This window comes from Falco peregrinus, chromosome 5 (genome assembly GCF_023634155.1).
Source record: "Falco peregrinus isolate bFalPer1 chromosome 5, bFalPer1.pri, whole genome shotgun sequence".
Classification (NCBI taxonomy): Eukaryota; Metazoa; Chordata; class Aves; order Falconiformes; family Falconidae; genus Falco; species Falco peregrinus.
The window spans coordinates 56,951,865-56,972,654 of NC_073725.1; the positions used below are offsets into that span (position 1 = coordinate 56,951,865).

At 40.4% G+C, this 20,790-nt stretch overlaps 1 protein-coding gene across 14 annotated transcripts in view; it reads left to right on the forward strand.

Annotated features, from left to right (window-relative positions):
• KMT2C (lysine methyltransferase 2C) overlaps positions 1-20,790 on the forward strand; it is a 197,994-nt gene that overhangs the window by 12,737 nt on the left and 164,467 nt on the right. The window contains exon 1 of one of the 14 annotated variants that reach the window (XM_055803583.1): positions 5,080-5,473. The exons of the other annotated variants lie outside the window; for them this stretch is intronic. The gene's annotated coding sequence lies outside the window, so the exon portion shown is untranslated. Of the gene's footprint in view, positions 1-5,079; positions 5,474-20,790 lie in introns of those variants that run through there. 14 annotated transcript variants of the gene reach the window in all.

Below are 20,790 nucleotides of genomic sequence, written 5' to 3' on the forward strand. Positions count from 1 at the left end.
AAGAGTAGGGCTATTTTAATTGATTTAAAGAAAATATGTCAGAATTTGTATTCTCATTGGATATCCATCATGCGCTGTTGAAAACAATTTTGTCCTGCCTGTACTAGCAGCTAACAATGCATGTCATTAGCAATGAGTCATTTTCTGATGGCCCATGAGTGTTTAGGTATTGCCTGTTTTCTCCCTCTTCTCTTCTTGCATCTTTTCAACTTGTAGTTTATTCATCTATACTGGGTTTTAGGGTTTTTTTGAATTCATTTGCTCACCCCTTTATTTTCCTTTCTGGTAAGCGGTACTACATTATTTCACTTGCACAACAGTGTTTACTCACACCAGCGCTTAGTAGTAGTGTAAAACGGACACGGGTCACGAGACTAGTGTGCAGTGTTTCTGTGAGAAAGCACCACATGCCATGCTACTTCAACACCAGGTCAGATAGTACTGTTGGGAAGGTGAAGAAGTTGAGTAAGGAGAGGTAGTACGAGATTTGAAGACCTATATTTTTTATTTCAAGTATTTTTTTCAGGAGTGCTTTTTAACCTGATACAGCCTATGCTTCTCCGTTGATACCACTTTTTGCATTGTGTTACTGGACAAGATCTGGTGACACTTTGTGAGCTCAAGCTACCTTGAGACATCAGTGCTGGTGCTCTGTGGGAAGGTATCAGCCATAGAGGCAAAAGGGTACGCTCCAGCTTGTTATTAAGGGTTTCTACCTCAAATTCACATTCATCAGTGAATTAAGTGTAATGGTAGGCTTTGCACTGAAATGGCCTGTTCTGCCATCTCTGTCAGGGATGCAGGGATGGTAACCTTTGGCTGAAGCATGGGAAGACATCAGGGAAGACCGACACCTTGAGCCTTTTCAGTAACAATTGCCAAAACTTGTCTGTCAAAGCTGTAAGCATAGACACAACTTGATGCTTTCTATGTAAAAGCTATTTCAGTTACCTAACTTATGTTACTGTTCAAATTTTATTTCTAATAGCATGCTTGCTAGACATGACATCTTAGATGTAATGGCTTTAAATCAAATTTATGATGGTATGTTAATGTGGGTATGTAGCTGATGCACTAAAATGTATTTCTTGGCTGTATGACATGCAGCCGATCTACCTTGGGTTCCAGATATGATCTGGTTCATGCTTACAGGAAGAGACAGTGTAGGGAAGAGGAAAAAATACAGTATGGAACCTTTATTTTTTAGTTTGGTTTTCTTTTTACTTTTAGAAATTGAGTCTATCTCCATAGGCTGCCTTTGTAGAGGTTAGAAATGAAGAACTTCCAAAACCCTTCACATGCAATAAAAAAAGAAGTCAGACTACTCCTATTTAATCTATGCTTTGGCATGAAAAGTGGAATTCACAGAGAAACTGTATTCACAGAAGAGCGTGGTTGAAGTTGCTATGTAGCATGGAAGCATGAAAGGGTGCTAGAAGGTAAATTGCCTTTACATCTCAGTAGAATTGCCGGGCTAAGGAAAAATATCTGAGTTTCCTTTTCTGCTTCTTGTCCTTTTGGAGCTAGATACTTCAGGCTTAATCTCAAGTTGTTACGATTCTGTTATAGTATTATTACAAACCCATTGAAGATCATGACAATAGCAGATCAGCAAAGTTAAGAAGAAACACATGTTCAAAAAAGGCACATTTTTGTGCTTCTTAATACACTCATCATTGTACGTTTTAAAGTCAATGAAGTACCAAATCAAATGTATGACCTAGCTATAGTAACGAAGTAATACTTCAGTTGTGGAGCCCCTGTCTCTTATTTGTTTATGTATTGCACCTGAAATTTAGATGGGACTGTTCAGGAAGGGTGATGTATCTATGTCTGAATTTCTCTTGGTTGCTGTGGAGTAACATTGTTCAGAAGTTAGAAATTGCAACTATCGTAAACAGTTTAGGCATGCTTTGCTAAACGTGCCTTGATTAACTCAGGAAAACTTGTTATCCTTGAGTTAATCAGTTTGAGTTTGGAACAAAACAGTCCACCATATGCATAGACATAAGTTTTTATCTTAATCATTAAATCCATCGCTTCTGTTGCTTACAGGAAAAAAAAGTCTGCCTTAGGAGAGATGACTGATCCCATTTTTTCCCATGTACATTTTCTTGGCAGAAACGTTGGCTTAAACAGTTTCTGCCTTGCCATCATGGTGACACATGTTTGTGGAGACGTGTGAATTGGGGCAGGGAATCGATGCAGACAAAATTGCTTTGCCTTCTTTCAGCGTCCGGCCCCACTGCTGCTTGCTGGGTTACCCTGTAGCAGGATCAGTCCACTCGTTTGGGTCACAACAGGATCCAAGATACAGCTGAATGGGCACAGTTCAGAGGCTGGGAAGAAGAGACCTGGGGTGTGATCAGCTTCAATTAGAATTGCTGCCGAACGTGAAACACTACCACTCAGGTTCCTTCAGCTCCTCGTATAATCCTACTGAAGGCAACTTCTGGGCACTCTGTGTGGCAAAGTAGTAATTAGTCAACATGACCGGTGTTGGACCATGTCTGACTGTGCTGTAGTAAGATTACAGTTTTGTCCTTACTAAGATTTTTATGACAGTTAATCTGCTTTTACAGTAAAAGAACTAAATCTCACATCTTTCATATGAGGGAAAATGCAGCTCCATGTTCCAAGCTCTGGGGAAGAATGAGGCCAGCTAATATGACTTCATACCTGTTAGCTTGCATCTTGGGTCACGTGAACAGTAGGGAAAAGTACTGAGAGTAATTTATTATTGTTATTTTAACCAGCTATTATTAAATCGCAACGTGTCTTGTTTGTGCTAACATACTTAAATGGGTCAGGTGACCCATTACCTGGTATGTTAAAACATGCATTTTTTTTTCTGGTGGAGTGTAACGTGTTTGAAAATATCTACAGGTTTAAGGTACAGCAGCACGAACAACTTCGTGAATTTTTGATGCATTGGTGATGCTGCAGAGGTGATCATCTCAGAAGGGACCGCACCAGTGTTGTAGTGGAACCTTATATAAATAGGCAGTTATGGGATAGCTGACATAGAGTAAAATTGGTGCTCTAGCCTTGCTTGACCTGCTATGTATAAACACAGAAACTCATTTTATTTAATGCAATTTGGAAAATACACAGCTTCTGTCTACTGTTGTGTATCCTCTTTGGTTTAAGAGGAGCTTAGTTTAGTTAATCTCAGAATGCCTGGTTAGAAAAATGTTTAAACTCTATGGAGATGTGTATCCAAGAGGGGGGTTGTCCTGATGAAACTTAAAGGGCTACGAATGCTAAACGGAACAGGCAAACTGATGAGTGTCTCAGTTGTGGTTTCTCAAGTCACCACTTGTTGGTGGGACAAAAATAACCAATCCTTACTGGAAAATAAAATACTGACATTTGCCACCTTCGCTGAAGTTTAGACTAACATATTTAACCTTCTCATTGCAGCAGACTGAGTGTGCTAATACATGTGGTTACCAGAGATGTGCTGATAAGCCGTAGCTTGATAGCTCCTTGTAACTAAATATATTTATGTGTCCGTACCTGTACTAACATGGCACGGTGGCTCTTATACAATAGTTACTTGTTTCAGAGTAAACACCTGCAGATTTTTTTATGTGAGTGCTTTCTTTTTAAAATTTTATCTTAATCTCTGGAGAATTGGTTTGATAAAAACCTTCCTGTAGGCCAGGCACCTAGAGCCTGTTTCAGTTGAAAAGGCAGCGTCGGTCCACTCTCTGTGCAGGGGTAGGTCCCGCTGTGTGTGAGGTTTGGGGGTGGTTTTGATCCATCTTAGAGGTGAAATGGTCTTTTTGAGGTCCTGAGTGCATGTATTGAGAATTTCTCTAACCAGCACTGATAAGGCAATAACTGAACTTACTTGCTTGTCCACGGCACAGGTGCTTTATGTTAAGTATGTCCAGTTGTAGCTTGGTGTAACAGAAGAGAATTTAATTAAAAAAATAATTCAGATGAGTGAGAAAATAGGGGTAATGCATGGCCTTATTATTGTTTGGCAGATACCTCAGGTTATTGTTGTCAACGTGTCAACCTGTGTCTTGCAGATGTCTGATACTTAAACAAATTTTAAGAAAACTTACAAAAGATTGACCGAAGGGAAGCATTACACAACAGCCATCTCAGGGTTTTATGCGAAGTCGAACAAAGGTAGTTGCATTACTACTTCAGTTGCCAGACCGATTGGTTTGCGAGTATCTATCGATAGGAGTGAAGTGATAGTTGCGCAATGTTTTCTGGATTTGTTTTTCTCCCTGTAGCAAATAGAAAATTGGCCAAGGACCTTTTGAAGGATTAGGAAAGAGGCGTTTGTAGATGGACATTTGTCAGACTTGCTTTCCTAGCTTGTCCGTTCCAGACTGGTTTTGGAGAAGTGTAGAGCAGCCTGAAAACTGTTAAAAAAGGCTTGGGGGGGGGGTGGGGGGGGGGTGGAGGGGAGGGGGAAGCCAGTCCCCGAAGTCACACCTTAATCTTTACGGCTGGAATCCTCTTTTTCCCAGAGCAGCCCCCACCATCCGAGGAGGGGCCGGCCAGGGAAGCGGCATCTATGGAAACGTTTTGTAACTTTTCCGTCGCGCTGCTTTGTTGAACGGGCAAGTGCAGGCGTTGGGGGAAGGGCGGAGGGGGAAGGGAACGGGGGGCGCTGCCGCCCGCCCGCGCTGGGGAAGGTGCTTCTAGGACAGGGGCTTGCGGGGGGACAGCCCGGGCGCTGCCGGGGCCGCCTCCCGGGCTCGGCCGCCTCCGCGGGGCCGGGGCGTGCGGCGGCCCCCGGCCCCCCTGGGCGCCAGCGCCGCGCCGTGCCCGCCGCCGGGGGTGCGGGGCGGGGGCGGGCGCTGGGAGCCTCCGGCGGGGGCGCTGCGCCTCCGGCCGCCGCCGTTGTGCCTCGCTAGCGCAGGCGGCGCGGCGGTCCCGGCTCCTGCCGCAGGACTCCGGTCCGCACATTGGCGGCGCCCGGCTGCGTCGGATCTACTTTCTCTCGCTCGGCTTTTTTTTTTTTTTTTTTTTTTTTCCTCTTTTTTTTTTCTTTCCTCCCCTTTCCCCTCCCCTCCCCTTCCCCTCCGCTCCCCTCCCCCCCTCCGCCCTCCTCCGCCGGCGGCTCCAGGCTGGTTCGGGGAGGATCCCGGAGCCGAAGTTCCGAGGCGATCGGGGCCGTGGCGAATCGCTCCCCCGGCGGCGCCGCCATGGGGGCCCTGTAGCGCCGCCCGCGCCGCGCCCGCCCGGCCGCGCCGAGGCCCCGGGGCAGTGCCGGGGAGCGCTCCCACCGAGCGGCGGGGCTCCGGCGTAACATGGCTGATCGCGGGCAGTGCTGAGCGCTCGGTGGCTCCGCACGGCGCTGGGCTCGGGCCGTGACATGTAAATAACTTCTCTTTCCTCCGGATCGTACGGGCGGGCACCGATGCCAGCCCCTCCATTTTCCAGAGGGGATTTGTGAGAGGTTCCGCGGGGCTGGGCTATGTCGCGCAAAACCAATTCGCCGGGGGTGAGTACGGTTAACTTCTTTGTATTAAAGGGCAAACTGTGACAGCGGGCACGGAGCGGGCCGCGGGGTGACTCCCGGGGACACACACACACACGCACCGGGGGGCAGCGCTGCGGGGACCTGCCGCCGGGACCCGGCCGAGAAACTTGCCGGGGGGACCCGGGCGCCGCTGCCGCTTGGGGACCTTGCGGCGTTGGGTCACAAAAACCCCCAAACCCCGCACCCCAAATCAGACCTGGGTACGGGGGTTCAAGTAACACACTCCCTAGGTAATCCTCGACCATTTAAAAAAAAAAAAAACCCAACAAAAAAAGGGAAAAATAAAAAAAAAAAAGGAGGGGGTGGGGTGGGAGAAACAAGAAACACAAAAGCCCAGCTCGGGTCTGCCCTGGGCTCGGCAGGCAGTCATCTGGGCATGCCTTCCCCCTGCACACCTATGGCACACACGTGTGCCTGCACGCACACACACATATTCTTTTATAATTATGACTTTATATGGTTAGCTATAGCGCAACTCTTTTTTTTTTTTTTTTTTTTCTCCTTTTTTTTTTTTTTTTTTAGCACTTTCATTTCCTGGTGTGAATTCTGGACTGATGGAAAAATGAGATACGATTAATTTTTCTGAAATATTTTGAAGTCCTCTGTACACACGGGTTTTGAAAAGAGTGCCATTTTAATTTTGCAAGATTTCAAAGCTTACCTGTTTAGTATTAATTTTAGATGATCCAGCTGCCTTTCTCTGTAGTTCTAAATTCAAAGAAAGAAAATCTTTTAAAAAAACTTACTATATTTCTAGCGCATAATGGATATCCAGACCATCATATATGATGATTTTTGTATGAGCAGTGAGCAAATAGGTTGTAAGTCAAAGTAAGTGTTATGTAACTGGCTGGCTTTAGCAAACTTGATACCAACTGTAAAGGAAAAAAAAAAAGTCTTATTTTGGTTTTGCTTTTTGATATCGACAAAATGAGAGGCTGACTCTCCTTTTTTTCAACGGGATTACTTTGTAGCAGGTTGATTTTTAAAAAACAACAAACAAAACCCTCAAGCAACCTACACTTTAAAAATATAACCCAGTTAATCTGTACAGTGTTTTGTCTTTTTCTTAAAAACCTGTTTCAGCCATGTACCTAATCCTGGACACTAAATACTAGATACCCACCAGTGAATCATTAGTTAATGCTGTAACTCTATTCATTACATAATTGAAGAGCATTCCTCAGCTAGTATAGTTTTATTATTAAACTCACCATTTTCTAGCGTAGTGTTATTTGGCATAGTTAGAGTTCCTGAAAGAACTGAGGATCAGTATGAAAATAATTTGCCTTTTTTGCATCTGAAGAAATAAAGAAGTAGTGGGTTATTACTCCTATTGCAAAACTGAAACAAATAGGCAGACATTTAAAGATTCTCAGCAACTGTGTAAGATACTGTGTATTGAAAGAAACAGTTACTGAGCTGGAGTTTACATGTAGAGGTCTTTGTGGCATTTTTTTGTACATTATGGTGATGTTAGTATGTTGTGTTTGATGTTCCTGCACAATAAAATACGCTCGCTATGGAAAAAAAATGCAGCTCCCAGACTGTTTAGTGCGAATATTTTAACCATCTACTTGTGAGACAAACGGAGGCAGGAGACAAGATATACTTCTCAGTGCTGATGTGATCAGCTGCATCTATGCTAGCCATTCATTAATTTCACTAGTGATTACATTTATTTTTACAGTATTTGATGTATGCTTCCTTTACTACTGTATTGTAAATGTCCTTTCTTTTGATAATATACTTGGAGCTTGAGTATATGTAGTTTTTAATTGCGTACCTCACTTGCAGGTTGTCTTTGTAAACTGTTTTGTGACTCTACTCTTCTTACATTGTATCTACTCTGTGCAAAGTAATACATAATATTGTCGACATTAAGTCTACGTGCTTTTAGGGCAAAATACTCTGTTCTATTTCTTGTAGGAATTGTTACTGAGTTTTGGTATTACTATTTTATAGACAGCATACTCGGTTGACTTAGATCCTTTTTTCTTTGTTTCTCCCCCACTTCTTCTTTTCTTCTGTATTATTAATTCCCAAACAGAAACTTCTGCCAAGTTTTGGCAAAATGTCTTTGAGAGGTTTTCTGGGGGGAAGGCAGGGGGTGGCATTATTGTCATTTACATAATATGCCAGTAGAAAGTAGTTGCATCATGTATACTTTCTTAATGTGACTGTTCATTGGACTTGCCTGAAAATGATCTCTTAAAGGTAAACGGCTGAGCAAAAATGAAAAGCAGCCATGTATTGATTTCTGCTTTTGTTTCAGGCTAAAAGGACAATTCAGCATGTGCTTTACAGGGTATTTCCAGCCTGAAATTTAGTCAGCTATTTAAAAGAATAATGGTAAAAGTGTTCTGTTATTGTCACTGCTCTCAAATCTTACGGCTTTGCAGTTCTCTTTTCCTGCTCTAAATGTGTGGATGGAAGAGTCTGAGTATGGAGTAGTATATACTTTGTAAACCATTTGGTATAAAACGTGCAGAAGGGAAGAAGGGAAACTGGCTCTGGAGTGTTGTCAAAAGGATACTCTAAAGGAGCTGAAAGATACTTTTTTTTTTTTTTTTTAATTCGGGCTGTTCAAGTTTTGGTAATTACTAAGGCTTCTGGAAACTAGGTAGGGTGTTTTCAGAAAGAAGTATTAAAAACCAGTTTGACAGTGGTCCTTTAGCTAGTCTTTTATAATTCTGTCTTTCCTCTGTGAAATCCTTTTGGCGTGTTGTGGTTCTCTGGCAGTATCCCAGCGTGTGATATCACCGATATCAGATGTCTTCTTGCGATTCGTGGCATTTGCTGTGCCGCAGCGGTGCTCTCTGGGACGGCTTAGGTGAACCAGGAAATGTCACAGAAATTCGGTAGGGAAACCAGCATGATAAACAGTCACGTAGTATTGGGAATAGGTGAGCGCCTTCTGTTAAAGAGTGCTCAGATCTTTGTGTTTAGGGATCTGATGTGGAATATATTCAGCCAACAGATGTGTCTTTGACCGAGTCGTCTTTACAGATTTTTTCTGAACATCTTAGATATAGACGCATATCAAAATGAGTGGCAAAACATCACAGTTAAGCTTTTTCCTTTGGAAATAGCTTTGATTTAAAAAATGGATCGTAGTCATATGTGCCCTTGTTAGGATTTATTTTCATCTCAAAGTTGAGGTCCAGTTCCAGGCGTAAGTATAGATGATATTGCACATATGGAGGAAATTTGACTCCTCCATAAGATCTGATGAAAGTTAGTCATAGTGCATTGCATTTCTGTCTGTCTCTTCGGTGAAGTCTCCCTCTTGTCTGTATTCACTGTTGAAATTTTACACAGTAAGCGTGGTTTGTGCTGACGGTGCTTTTGTAATATAGCTAGAAAATAAAAGATTTCACATTGGTTGCTTTGACCCATGCTTTCAACCTAGTTACCAAGCATTGAAAGGTAAATACTTGAGTAATTTACTTAACTAGACAGTTGTAGAAGGTGAAGGCATGGAAGACAAGTCTGCTTGTGCATTTATTTGTTTGTTTAGCCAGGACTTGCAATTCTTGGGTATAATTCTGTTTCAGGGGTAAATTCTTTGTTTTACAGGGAACTCAATATTCCTTCTAACCACAAACACTTCCCTGTTGTTAATCCAGATATCCCTTTCTCTTTCTCCTTTTTTTTTTTTTTTTAATTCCCCCTTTCTTTTTTATTCTTATTTTTAATTTTCATGCCCCAGTGCTGTAAAAAGAGACCGTAGATTGCTTTTGTAAGACTCTCTTCAGGACAACGTGCATGTGAGACCAGGTTATTATTGCCTGGTTTGTAGTTAGGCTTCTGCCCTAACCAGCTTATGATCAAAATTAGACTCTTGCCCCCTGTTAGTGTCTAACATCAGATGCCACAGAGAAAAATGTGACCACCTCTGAAATGGGCAGTTACGGAATAATCATTCCATGGGGGATCTGCTTGAGATGGGATTAGGCCAGGAGGAGAACGTGCTGTGTTATTTCCAGAATTCAAAAATCCTCAAGCGAAATTCTTATTTATGCTTACAGTTCTGCAGAAGTCTATCTTCTTTGAATCAAAATTACTTGTGAGGATACTGAGTTTGATGGGATTTGAAGGCTTTTTTGGAACAGGGTGAGAGGATATGACGTAACTGGCAGAACAAAGAGAATGGGGCAGGGGGAAGGGGTGTGGTGGATGTGACTGTACAAGGACAGCATAGCTGGAGCAGGGAGAAGAAGGAGGACTAAAGTTCGAGCTTTATTTTAGTCACCTTGCACTTCTGTTTGAGTTGGGCGATGTTGGCAGTACAGTTTTGTGGCACCATTGACAATGAGTTTGGTGTGCAAGAAGATGCTTATGGTGGTTAAGGAGAGTGATGAGGGAGTGAGTCTAGAATACTTTCTAATCTTCTCAAAGGTTGCTTGATCGGGGCCAAAGAATAGATGGTGTGCTAGGTGTTGTCACTGCCATGTCAGCTTTGCCTTGCCTTGTGTACAAAGGGTTTAGTCGCAGTCATTCATTGTATGTTCAGAACTATCATAAAATGGAGGTCTAGGTTGAACAGTGAGTACTGTTTTAACCTTTGACAGACTTTTCTCGTTGAAAAGTGTCACTTTGGCTTTACAGTATTTTAGTAGAAAGCTAATTGCACATAGGACTAGGTACAAATGCAAGGTAGAGGGCTTTTGGAAGGATCATGGGTTTGCAGTGATCAGAAGAGGAATTCAGAGTTGCAGGAACGTAATCTTTCAGACAGATGGGAGATTGAGGATGAAAAGCATGGGCTTCAGTCTTTTTCTTTCCCCTTAATCCATCTTGGTGCAGTAGCTTGCCTGTGAGCAGTCTGTCTTTTCTTGTGTATTTAACCATCTTTTCCCTTCCATTTGTCCCATGTCATCTTCTGTTCTCACCTTGTTAAAGGAAGCAGAGATTTTTAACTGAAGAAAAATAAAACAGTTTAACGAATGATGTAAAGACAGTGTTACACAGCTCCAGAACTAGCAACTACTATAATTTGCAGTATACTTCTTGGGAGGGTGATGGTGAGGAAGCCTGGAAGATTTCCGAGGTGGTTTGTGTGGATCAGGCAGGGTGCAGTCTTGCGCAAACACATTCCCGGAACAGGGCTAGGGAGGGGAGCCTGGCCTGTATATGTTGTTTAGTTTATGTATTAGTGTACAAAATATAAAATAATTAAATATGTACACCACCACCCCCGTATACTTGTCTTCAGGTAGTAAAATCCACCTAGAAAGGTGTAAAATGTTTAGCTATGAGGAGTTTATAAGTTAATCATTTTTTTTCTTCCATGTTTCAGAAATGCACATAGCTATTGCATCTGCCTTGGTGGCTGTGGCTCGGTTACTGAGATGGTTATGTCACTCTTCCATAGAAAGTTTTGGAATCCTAGAGCTGAATCGGTGAATAGCTACTATTTTAGGCAGTTCTATTGCCTCCCTTGGGGATGTTTTGAAATTCGTTGACTTCTGTTTAGTATGTTACCGGAAAGTCAGGGTTTCTGAACTGTGGTGTATAGCCAGAAACTGCTATTGCCGGTTGTGACATCTGCTGCGTTCGCCCCTGTTGGTGAAGATTGCTTGCTGCTGTTTTCTCTGGTGAGAGCTGGCAGAAATGAAGGTTAGGGGGAGGTGGTTCTCTTGATCGTTGGTAGTCCTACGTACAGTTCATATGTAAACAATCCTATATTTTATTTATATATTTGTTTCTTTCCTTACGGCTGCCTAATCTTCGACATCTGCTGCTGACAGCTTCACCAGTACTACAGAGGAGTTTTCATTATTGGTGCTTCTGGACCTCCAGATAAAGAGCTGTCAGTGAATAAGTACTGTATGGATTAATTTAATTATTAATCGGGATGATGGGGTATTCTCTAAGGTACACAATTCTGTTTCAAAGACAACTGAAGTCAATAGAAAGTTTTCCATTGAAATAAAATAGTCATGAGAGTAAACACTCATCAGTATAAGTAAGAATTTGATAGTCCAGTCTGTTAGGTATCTGCTTTTTTGAGTAGTGCTAACTGATTGCTGCTCTGCATGATGAAGTGTGGGGAACAGGATGCATTAGAAAAAATAAAGCAGACATTGCAGAATAGTTTTTCATTCTTCAAATTTCAAGAAAATGTGAGATTAGTTTTCTGTCAACTGAGATTCTGTGAAACAGTGCTGAGCTGAAATCATAACAATTATAAATTGCATAAACTTGTCCTTGATTTCTGTATTATTCTTTTACTGGCCAATTAGTCATGTTTTACTCCCACTGCTTTCAGATACTGACAAGAATCACAGTTCCGTTGTTTGTAGAGAAGAAAAAACAAACCAAAAAAACAAAAAAGAAAAGGACATGTCTAGGCCACTGGGTGAGAGCTGGGCTTATTTGCTTGTGCTCTTCTTGAGCTAGATGTGTATTTCATGCCTCTGAGACCCAGCCTACTGTCTGATACACAGTTTCATCAAACACACAGCAGCATCCTAAGTACTGATACTATGTGTTAAATGTTATCAGAGCAGTGTAGGGCTGAATACTTTTGAATGTAGGACTCCACATCCAGTCCTTGTATTTTTCACCATCTCCTGTGCAAGAATTTTCAGGCTAGGAAGCAGATAAAGAAGAGCTACTTTGTGGGTTCTCCTGGTGCATAACATACATTTGTAGTTGAAGAGCAGGAGGCTTTTTCTGGGGAAGGCTGTCTTGAAGATCTTCTTTGTAATAGAAAAGTCAATGATGGTTGTGGTCTCTTCAGCAAGTTGTAAGGATGATTTTTTTCTGACTGTTGTGTAGCATCCTCTGGGCATTGAATTATTTGTGAGAAATTTGAAAGATGTGCTGTAGTGCTATAGTTAGGGGCAGAGAAGCGGTGGTGGTGGTATGTCACTTAAAGGCTGTAAGAGAAGCAAGAATGGAGGGGAGTGGCTGCATCTTACATAAAACTGTTGTAACTGAGTAATACAGTCAAGCTTTTGGGCACACATAGGGAGACACGTGCTGTTTTTTTACAGCGTGCAGCTGCCCCACAAGCATTTCATGTCAGTACAGAAAGCACCTTCAACATCTGGAGTCCAAAATCAGTCTGCAGAATCTTTTCAGTCATTGCAACCTGTAATGAAAGACGATGTATCTTGAAATAATCTGTGCTGGAATCTCTCCTCCGCTTCATCCAACAGCCTCCTAAGCCTGCTAAACCTATCAGAAGCAAACTTTCTGCAGATGATCCTATACCCAGATTGTGTTTGAGCAGCAAAAGTGAAATTTGCTGACAGAGCTCCATGGCCACCCTGGTATATGCGTTCCAAGGAGTCATCCAGATCATAGCATTCTGCATAATATACTTTGTCTTTCACCGTGTTACCTCATGAACATTCACCACATCCTCACGGAAAGTGGATGGATGAAATTAAGCAACTTTTAGGTCTGTGGATGAACTCGCCCACAGTCGGTATATACTAACTGTTTCTTATAAAACTTACGTCCTTAACTCTTTGTTTGTGGCTTCCAAGGATGCATGCCAAATTTAATCAGAAGGATGAGCCTGGGTGCTGAAAATCAGGATTTGTGGGCTGGGTAAAGTCATGAGTGCAACAAATAGACAAATGAAAAAATACAATCATACTCTAATATCTTTCCTGCACCTCTGCCCTAAAGCTCACCTCTTTGTTTTCCACAGATAATAAATTGCCTCTTATTCCATCTCTTATCCCCAGGAGACAACCATCTTATGAGCTTTCCCTCAGCTTTCTCTACAAGCGATGTCTACCAGTCTTCTCAGATAGGTTCACAGCTTTAACTTTGAAGGTTAGAGAATCTGCGTAACATTCAAATAAGAGCTTTTGTGTCCAGGAGCTTGTTTGTTACCTAACTATATTACTTGATCCAGGGTTGGGGGGCAAAATAAACTCCCACAAATCTCTCCCTGTAGTCGTTTAATGGACTACAAAAAGCAAAATATTATAAATTCCCTATAAAAGGTAAGGTTTATCTCAAATTAGAAGATAGCAACAGAGTGTCAGCTGATGACTTTCTTCAGTGACATAACACATGATGCTTGGGCTATTTCTAAGGCTTCGTAAGGAATTTGGTGACTTGGGAGAATCCATTGAGCTGTCAGAAGGGCTTAGTGTTGCTTAAATATAAGAAAAGTAGGTGGTTTTTGACTGTGAAAGCATCTTGTTGAAAAGCGTGATTGTATGGCATGAAGCTTGCTGTCCTTGAAGTTATTTTTTTACTGTGGTGGATAATGACTGCCTGACTATATCAGCGCAGTATGGATGAAGATCCTAATAAGCCATCCACTGAATGGGAAGGTATATAGGATGCTCAGACATTTATTTTTTTTTGCTTTCCTCCCCTCTGCCTCCCACCATACAGAACTGATTCTCTGTAAGACTGCATGAGAGTCTCTGGTCAGAAATCAGGAACAAGTCTTTTAGAGGTATGAAACTTTGAGTAAACTACTGAAGGCTACATAATTGTGTGTTCATTATTTGCAGTTCAGGATGTCAAATACCAGGCTGGAAATGGAGGTTGGTGTTGTCAAAAGATTGGTCTTTACGTGTCACAGTAATTTGGGCAATATTGTGAGCTTTGTTTTCCTAGCTTTTGGTTCAGAGTCTGTTTGTAAGGTAATGTGAAGAAATGTTCTGTTTCACAACAGCACTTACGCTGGGTCAGATCAGAGATCTGGGTGTCCCATCGTCATGGGAAGGAAAATAAAAAGAGAATAATTTTGTAATGATACTTCCCTGGACCACTAGTTGTGGAAGGTTGGGAAAGAATTGAGGGATCTGTGGAGTCAAGATCTGTTAAGCGTTGGGTATTTCCTTTGAATGTGTCCAGCCTCTCCTCAATCACACAAACATTCAACATGCTGAGCATGGAGTACCACAGCTAAACCGCATATTCTGAGAACAGCTCCCTTTTACTTGGGATTTTCTTGAACCTTCTCGCTATTAGCATAAGTGCCGTGTAGTATGTGTTGGAAGAGACAGTAAACGCTAATTTTGTGATCACCTTTTCAGTGTGAATTGTGATTATAATTATCAAGAAACATGAAGATGAATGTGTGGGAAAACCAGACTGTATACTTTTCAGAGGTGCACAAATATCAAAGACCTAGTTGAGAGCACCAGGTTACATCAGTGAAATTTTATTTAAACTGAAGGAAGTGTGTGTGTGTGTAATGGGAATGCTTTTTGAAAGCATTAGGAGACAAATGGGCTCCAAAAGCAGAATGTCTGGACTGTTGGCAAGTTTTCTTGTGGTTCTTGGGGCAGTACATTTTTTTGACTTTTTGCGGCCTTAATGAATCATGGGATCTTGTTTTTTGATGTGAAATGTCTGTATTACATAGCTTAGGTTTTGATTAATTCTATTAGTTCAGTAATACTTATATATGGATGATGAACCTGTTCTGTATAAAGACCGCAAATAGTTTTGAATATTCTGCATATTATGTTTCCTGATAGAACTGGTTATCCATGACTTAAGGTTTCACACTTGATCATGCTGGTGTCTGTGGATCTACAGATCTTTAACACCCCCAGTGTATTAATACTGTTATCAACTAAAGCTGCTGCAGCTTTAGTTATTTTTCCTTCTTCAAGGGTGCTGTAGTGGCCAGTTTGAGTTTAGCCACCAAACGCCATGGTGGCTGTATGGTAACTGCAGCAGCATTTCAGTGTCTTAATGGATCAGGTCACATGCACACACTCATTAAAATATGATTAAAGTATCCCCTTTTGTTTGTTAGACGGAGCCAAGCCCCTGCTTTGCGCTGGACTGTCCATTATGTTTGTGCTGTGTGTTTGAAATGTCCCTTGTTTGTGAGGCTGATTGTTTGCCACCCCAAGCCCCAGCCGTATTCAAACCTCTGCTGAAGATGCGCTGCATTCAGCTGGCTTTCCGTTATTCCTTTCTCCTCTTACATCAACTGGTGATTAAATGCCAGTTAATTAAAATGGTGTCTGCTTTCTTTTAAAGCATAGTCTTCTAAAGACAGATATGAAGCTCCTTTTGTTGACTGGGGGCGTCTCTTGTTTTCCCATATCTCTGCTTTGCCACTACTGAAGACTGTTGTCTTTTGTTTGTTTGTTTCTTTTTTATTTAATTAATAAGTTAGTCTTACAGTCAGAGAATCACCGTAAATTATGTTGGTAATTTGCCATGACCACCTATGGTAGTATATAAATCACGAGAGAATAACAAATCTTACAACTAAATTAAAAAAATCAAAAGGATTTAGTTATGCTTTCTAAGACAAGCCTTCTTATCTTGTCTGGAAGTAGAAGAAACCAGGCTGTTCTTTAGGTTTATTTTTTGTGAACCATGGAAATCGGTGTGCTTCAAGCTCAAAGGTTTGTAGCATGAATCCACAAATTTAATTTGTATCTTTGATCAGGTATAGCCTTGACAGTACCTATGAAAAACATAAACTTAATGGAAACATGGTATAGTTGATCACATCCTATGATCAGTGTAAATGACTGGAGAGGGACAACTGGCTTCTGGTGCTTGTTTGAATTTGAGCAATGAAGAGTATTATTTCCAAATCAACATGTTGCAGAAGAAAGGATAGAAAATGCTATATAAGTTCTTAGATCTGGCTTTTCTTTTGACACTCTGTGAAATCAGATGATTTGGCACTTGTAACTGCTGTGGGTAAGAGGCGTTTATAAGAAATAAAATAAAATGTATATGTGGCAGTGGTGGGGGAGGCGTCTGTTCCGAAAACATCTGAGATGCTGGAAAGTGTGTCCCCAGTGGGAAAGAGAAATTGCATAGCTGGCACTGAGGCTCACTTCTTATGCATATGTGGCCATATTTAGAAAAGGATCAACACTAGCAACTGAATTATTAGAGAAGTGAGTGGCTAGAGGGATTGAACATAAAGGAAATTATTTGTGTCTTGCCTGTTCATTTGAGTTTGGCCAGACAGTACTGTGGGAGGGTTGCTAACTCTAGACTAGCTGCCCGTGCAAAGTGAATCTTGAGTTTCAGAAAGTAAATGTTTTTTTGATTTAAAGCTCCACAGCTGCTGTTACCTGGGTTTGTACATGGCTGCCTTCTGCCTGGGAAGATGAACAGGCATGAATGAAAATGACCCTCTCCACTTGTAAGCCTGGTCTGGAAAGACCTGATCCAGCTTGATGGAGCAAAGTGCTGGGTGCTTGTACCATACATAGCACTGTGGGAAACTCATGGTTTCTAGTACATCTTGCAAACATCTATGTGTATAAAGTAAAGCAAACAATAGCCAATTAAAAAAAAAACACCACCACCCCACCACATTTCAAAGAAGTTCCATAAAAAAGAAGAAAGATGTTCTACTGGCAAGTACTTGTCAGTGTAGTAATGTAGTTCATTATAATTATTTGCACTTAGGTGCCAATTTTTAGTTTATTTTGATTTTGTTGCAGTACAACAGATTATTTAAAGAAATAAATAAATTCTTGGGGGGCGGGGTGCGTGGGTGGTGGAGTTAAAACAGTGCTTCTAAGGGCACAGCCGAAAGTAAAGCTTTTCAAAGTTTTTAGGAGCAGTTACCCCCCCCCCCCCCCCTTTTTTTTTAAGAAGTGATTCTTTTTTGTTATGCTCATCAGGACTCATTTTGAACGACTTATTTTTCTTGTTTTGGCAAAATAGTTGATCAGCGCAACTGGCAAGGAACTGGCATAAAGCAACAAAGAATTTCTGTCTCCCTAAAAACTGTATTTGAGGCCATCTTGGAGCACTTTGTGAACTAGAGTAGAAGCTCTATGTGTAAGAAAGGCCATTCAAATTAAGTTGCACGTTTTCCTCCCCAGAATTAGCATACCAAAATACTTTATTGCAGAGTGTTTAGAATACTTTGTACAAGAAATAACAGTTAAGTTGAAGGTTGCTAACTGAGAATCTGTATTGATGCCAACAGACTCTTTTTTTTTTTTTTTTTTTTTTTTTTTTAATATGAAAGCTTTGTATACATAACAGGATGAGTCATCACTGGAGATTTCTGAAAGTGTTTGGCATCCCGAAGAATCCTTTTGTATGTCTCTGCCACACAAAAAAAGTATTTTTGTCATGAAACTCTGCCTTAAGAAGTATTGCAATAACTGGAAGTTTAGGGGAGGGTTTTCTAATGTGGCTTAAATCTTGACTTTCTATTATTGTTTAAAAAATATTTTGGTATACTTAGATCTTCCTGAACAATAGGGTAAAAATTTCTAAGTAGTTTGTTGGCTGTTAATTTTTTAAGATGTGACTTCAGACATACTTTTTTTATAAATTTGTTCTAAATAGTGTGTAATAGGAGCTTGACTGTTTTCCTTAGCTTTAGTGCAAGTATTAAAAATCTGGTTGTAGGAGAATACTGTATCTAATTTTGCTTTATTTAAACAGGGTCCCTGTTGTAAGGCCATAGTAGTTGTTTATCTGAGCCGCACTTATTTTAAGTACATTTTATTTTGATGCAGTTGTCATGTAGAAGAACTGGTTGGCCTTGGTAGTGTCTGTTGTGTCTCTGAAGAAACTAATATCTTGAAGTATTTTCTTACATGTGTTAAGAACATCAGTAGTTGCAATTCTCGCTCAGAGCAACTACTTGATAAAAAGAAACAGAAACCTTTCTTTATGTTCAAGGTGATGGTAAGTCACATATCAGACCACCACTGTATTTTACCCATGATTTTCCTAATGATGTGGAACACAGTTTGTATAATGTTCAAGTGTGTGCAAGGTGGCAGAGGTTGAATTTTGCAGCTGGTGAAACAGGGTAGCAAATTTGTTTTTATCTGAGATTTTTAGGAATGTGTGAAATTTTTCAGGGTTTTCTTCCCCTAATTCATTTTTAAGCAGTATATCTTCTAAACATGCTGTAATTAATTCAGAATATCAAAGCCATTGATGGATTCTTTTATGCCTTGTAATAGTGATGATAGATATATTTATTAGGTATTAAATTTAATAGCTTTGATTTTTATGATTTCTTTTGAATGAACCTGAATATGAAATTCATGTTGAAGGAAACTTGAAAAAAAAAGAACAGAATTCTTGAGAAGAAGAATTACTGAAGAAGCCTTCAGAATTTGTAGTCCTTCATCCAGAAAAAAAAAGGTTTTCATAATAATTTAGAATTGTATAGGCTTTTAACAGAAATTCTCTGAATGATACTGATAACAGAAGGCATAAAAGGCTGAAGGGCTTTCAGACAGTCCTTGAAGAAGTACATGGGTTAATTATTAAGCAGTGCACATGCAAGTGGGATAGTTTTGAGTCAGGCTCTTGGACTTAACGTATTTTTATTTTCCTGTGCGCATCCAAAGCTAAGCATTTAGAAGTTCTTTTAATTTGATTTGGAATTGAAACAACAGAAATTTATTTAGCTAATAAAGTTCATGTTCAATGATAATTTTTATTTAAGCTTAGAATTAGTTCATTGGCATTGTATGGCAATTCTTTTTAATATCACGCTTTTCTGTGTTTGTTTTTTTTCTTTAATTTGAAGTTCTTATGCTGTGCGTTACCAACATAGTATTAGTCTACAGTAAAGCGAATGTTGGATCATGCTAATGTGGAGTATGTCTAGTGAGACTGAAGCCCTAGTTTGTTTTTATTTTCCAAGGGAAGCTAAACCTCAGCTTTTGGTTTAATTTTTGGAAGAGTGAAACCCTCAACATACCTGCAAATTGGGCCATATAACTGGATATAAGAAAGTAAGGCATCGGGGTATGTCTGTATCTAGGGAAGGCAAAATTTTTTGCGTTATTATTAATTTTATGTTTGCCTGGCATCCTGTCAGAGGTCTTACTAGGAGGAGCTATACTCCAAAATACTGTACTTCCTCCAACAAAACATTGTTTCCAGCTGTTCAGATGTAGAAAGTTTCCCTTAGGGACATTGAAGCAACCACATTACCTTCACTGTAGGATCCAGATGCAAAGAAGGAAACCAGTATTTTTTTCTTCTATCAATTGACTTTATGTGCTAATTTTGCAGTTTGTAGGCCAAAACATAAGTGCCTGAAATTTCTGAGTGTCTTAGATTTTCTCCCAAGTCTTGAGAATTCAGGTATCCTAGAGTATCCATTTTCCAATATGTTGAAAGCGGCAGATCCTGGATGCTGCTGTAGGTTGCTTAAGTTTGTAGTAAAAAGGCGTTTCTAGTGGAATCTGTCATTGAAACAGAACAGAGAGACATGGAGGAGGAGAGGTGGTGGAGGTTATTGAAGGTTTCTCACCTCATCACTTCTGAGGAACTGTTCCCTAGTCATTTACCTACCCGTGTTTTGTTAGTAATGGAAACTTTCTAGTTAGCTTTATATTTACAGGGCATTTAAGGCCATGATTCTGGAGATCTGTTCTGCTGGCAGCCGTGGCTTAGGCAGTCGCCTTTTATTGCAGCTGCTCATCCCTGTTTCTCTGCCAATGCAACTGCTAGCATGCCCGCATGGAGAACCTGGCTGCGAACTCGCCTGTGACAGTATAACCTCAATTTGTAAAGGGTACATGCAGCTTACGTGTTACTTCAGGTGAATATTTGACTGTTGTCCAAGTCCTGTTAGTTTTGCTTTGACCCATGCTAGCTTTCTATATAAAGCTGGTTTTTATATTTGTAGATTCTCACAGTAAAATCACAGTGTTCAGCAAAGCATTGCTTTGAAAGGAAGAGGTGTCTTCAATGGCAATTGGTTTAAAAATTGTCGTGGGCTCTTTATTTTTTTATTTTTTAAATTAGTCTTTACCTTTTCTAGCTGTGAGGTCAATGTTTCCATTCACTTTCTACAGTATAGTTTTAAATCTGTAAACTTGTGCTTTTATCACTTTTTTTTCTAGTTAACAGTATTATTGATAAAATGTTAGATCTTGTACAATTGTAACCTTTTGTAAGTAATTTGAAATTTTAAATGGTTCAAATATGCAGAAAAAAAGATGAGATTTGGGATAGCGTTAACATCTTTATCATGTCAGTAACATATTATAGTCAGCAATCAAATACCTCCTGTTGTGCCTACGTCTGTTTTATTTGCCAGTAGACATAACCTTCCACAAGTCAAGACGTGCCATGTCTAGGCTAAACGCTCACCAAATATAAATTCTGAAATGAATGCTGGTACTCAGAAATACCTTGATACTTTCAAAAGCTGAGATCCAGAAACCCAGCTTTGGATTATCTTCATGAGAATTTTGTGCAAAAAATTAGATTGTCCAAGGTAACAAAAAAAAAAAAAGATTAAAAAAAAATAGATTGCTCAAGATAACAGTTGTCTAAAGAATTCATATTGTGATGTGTTAGTGCTGAGC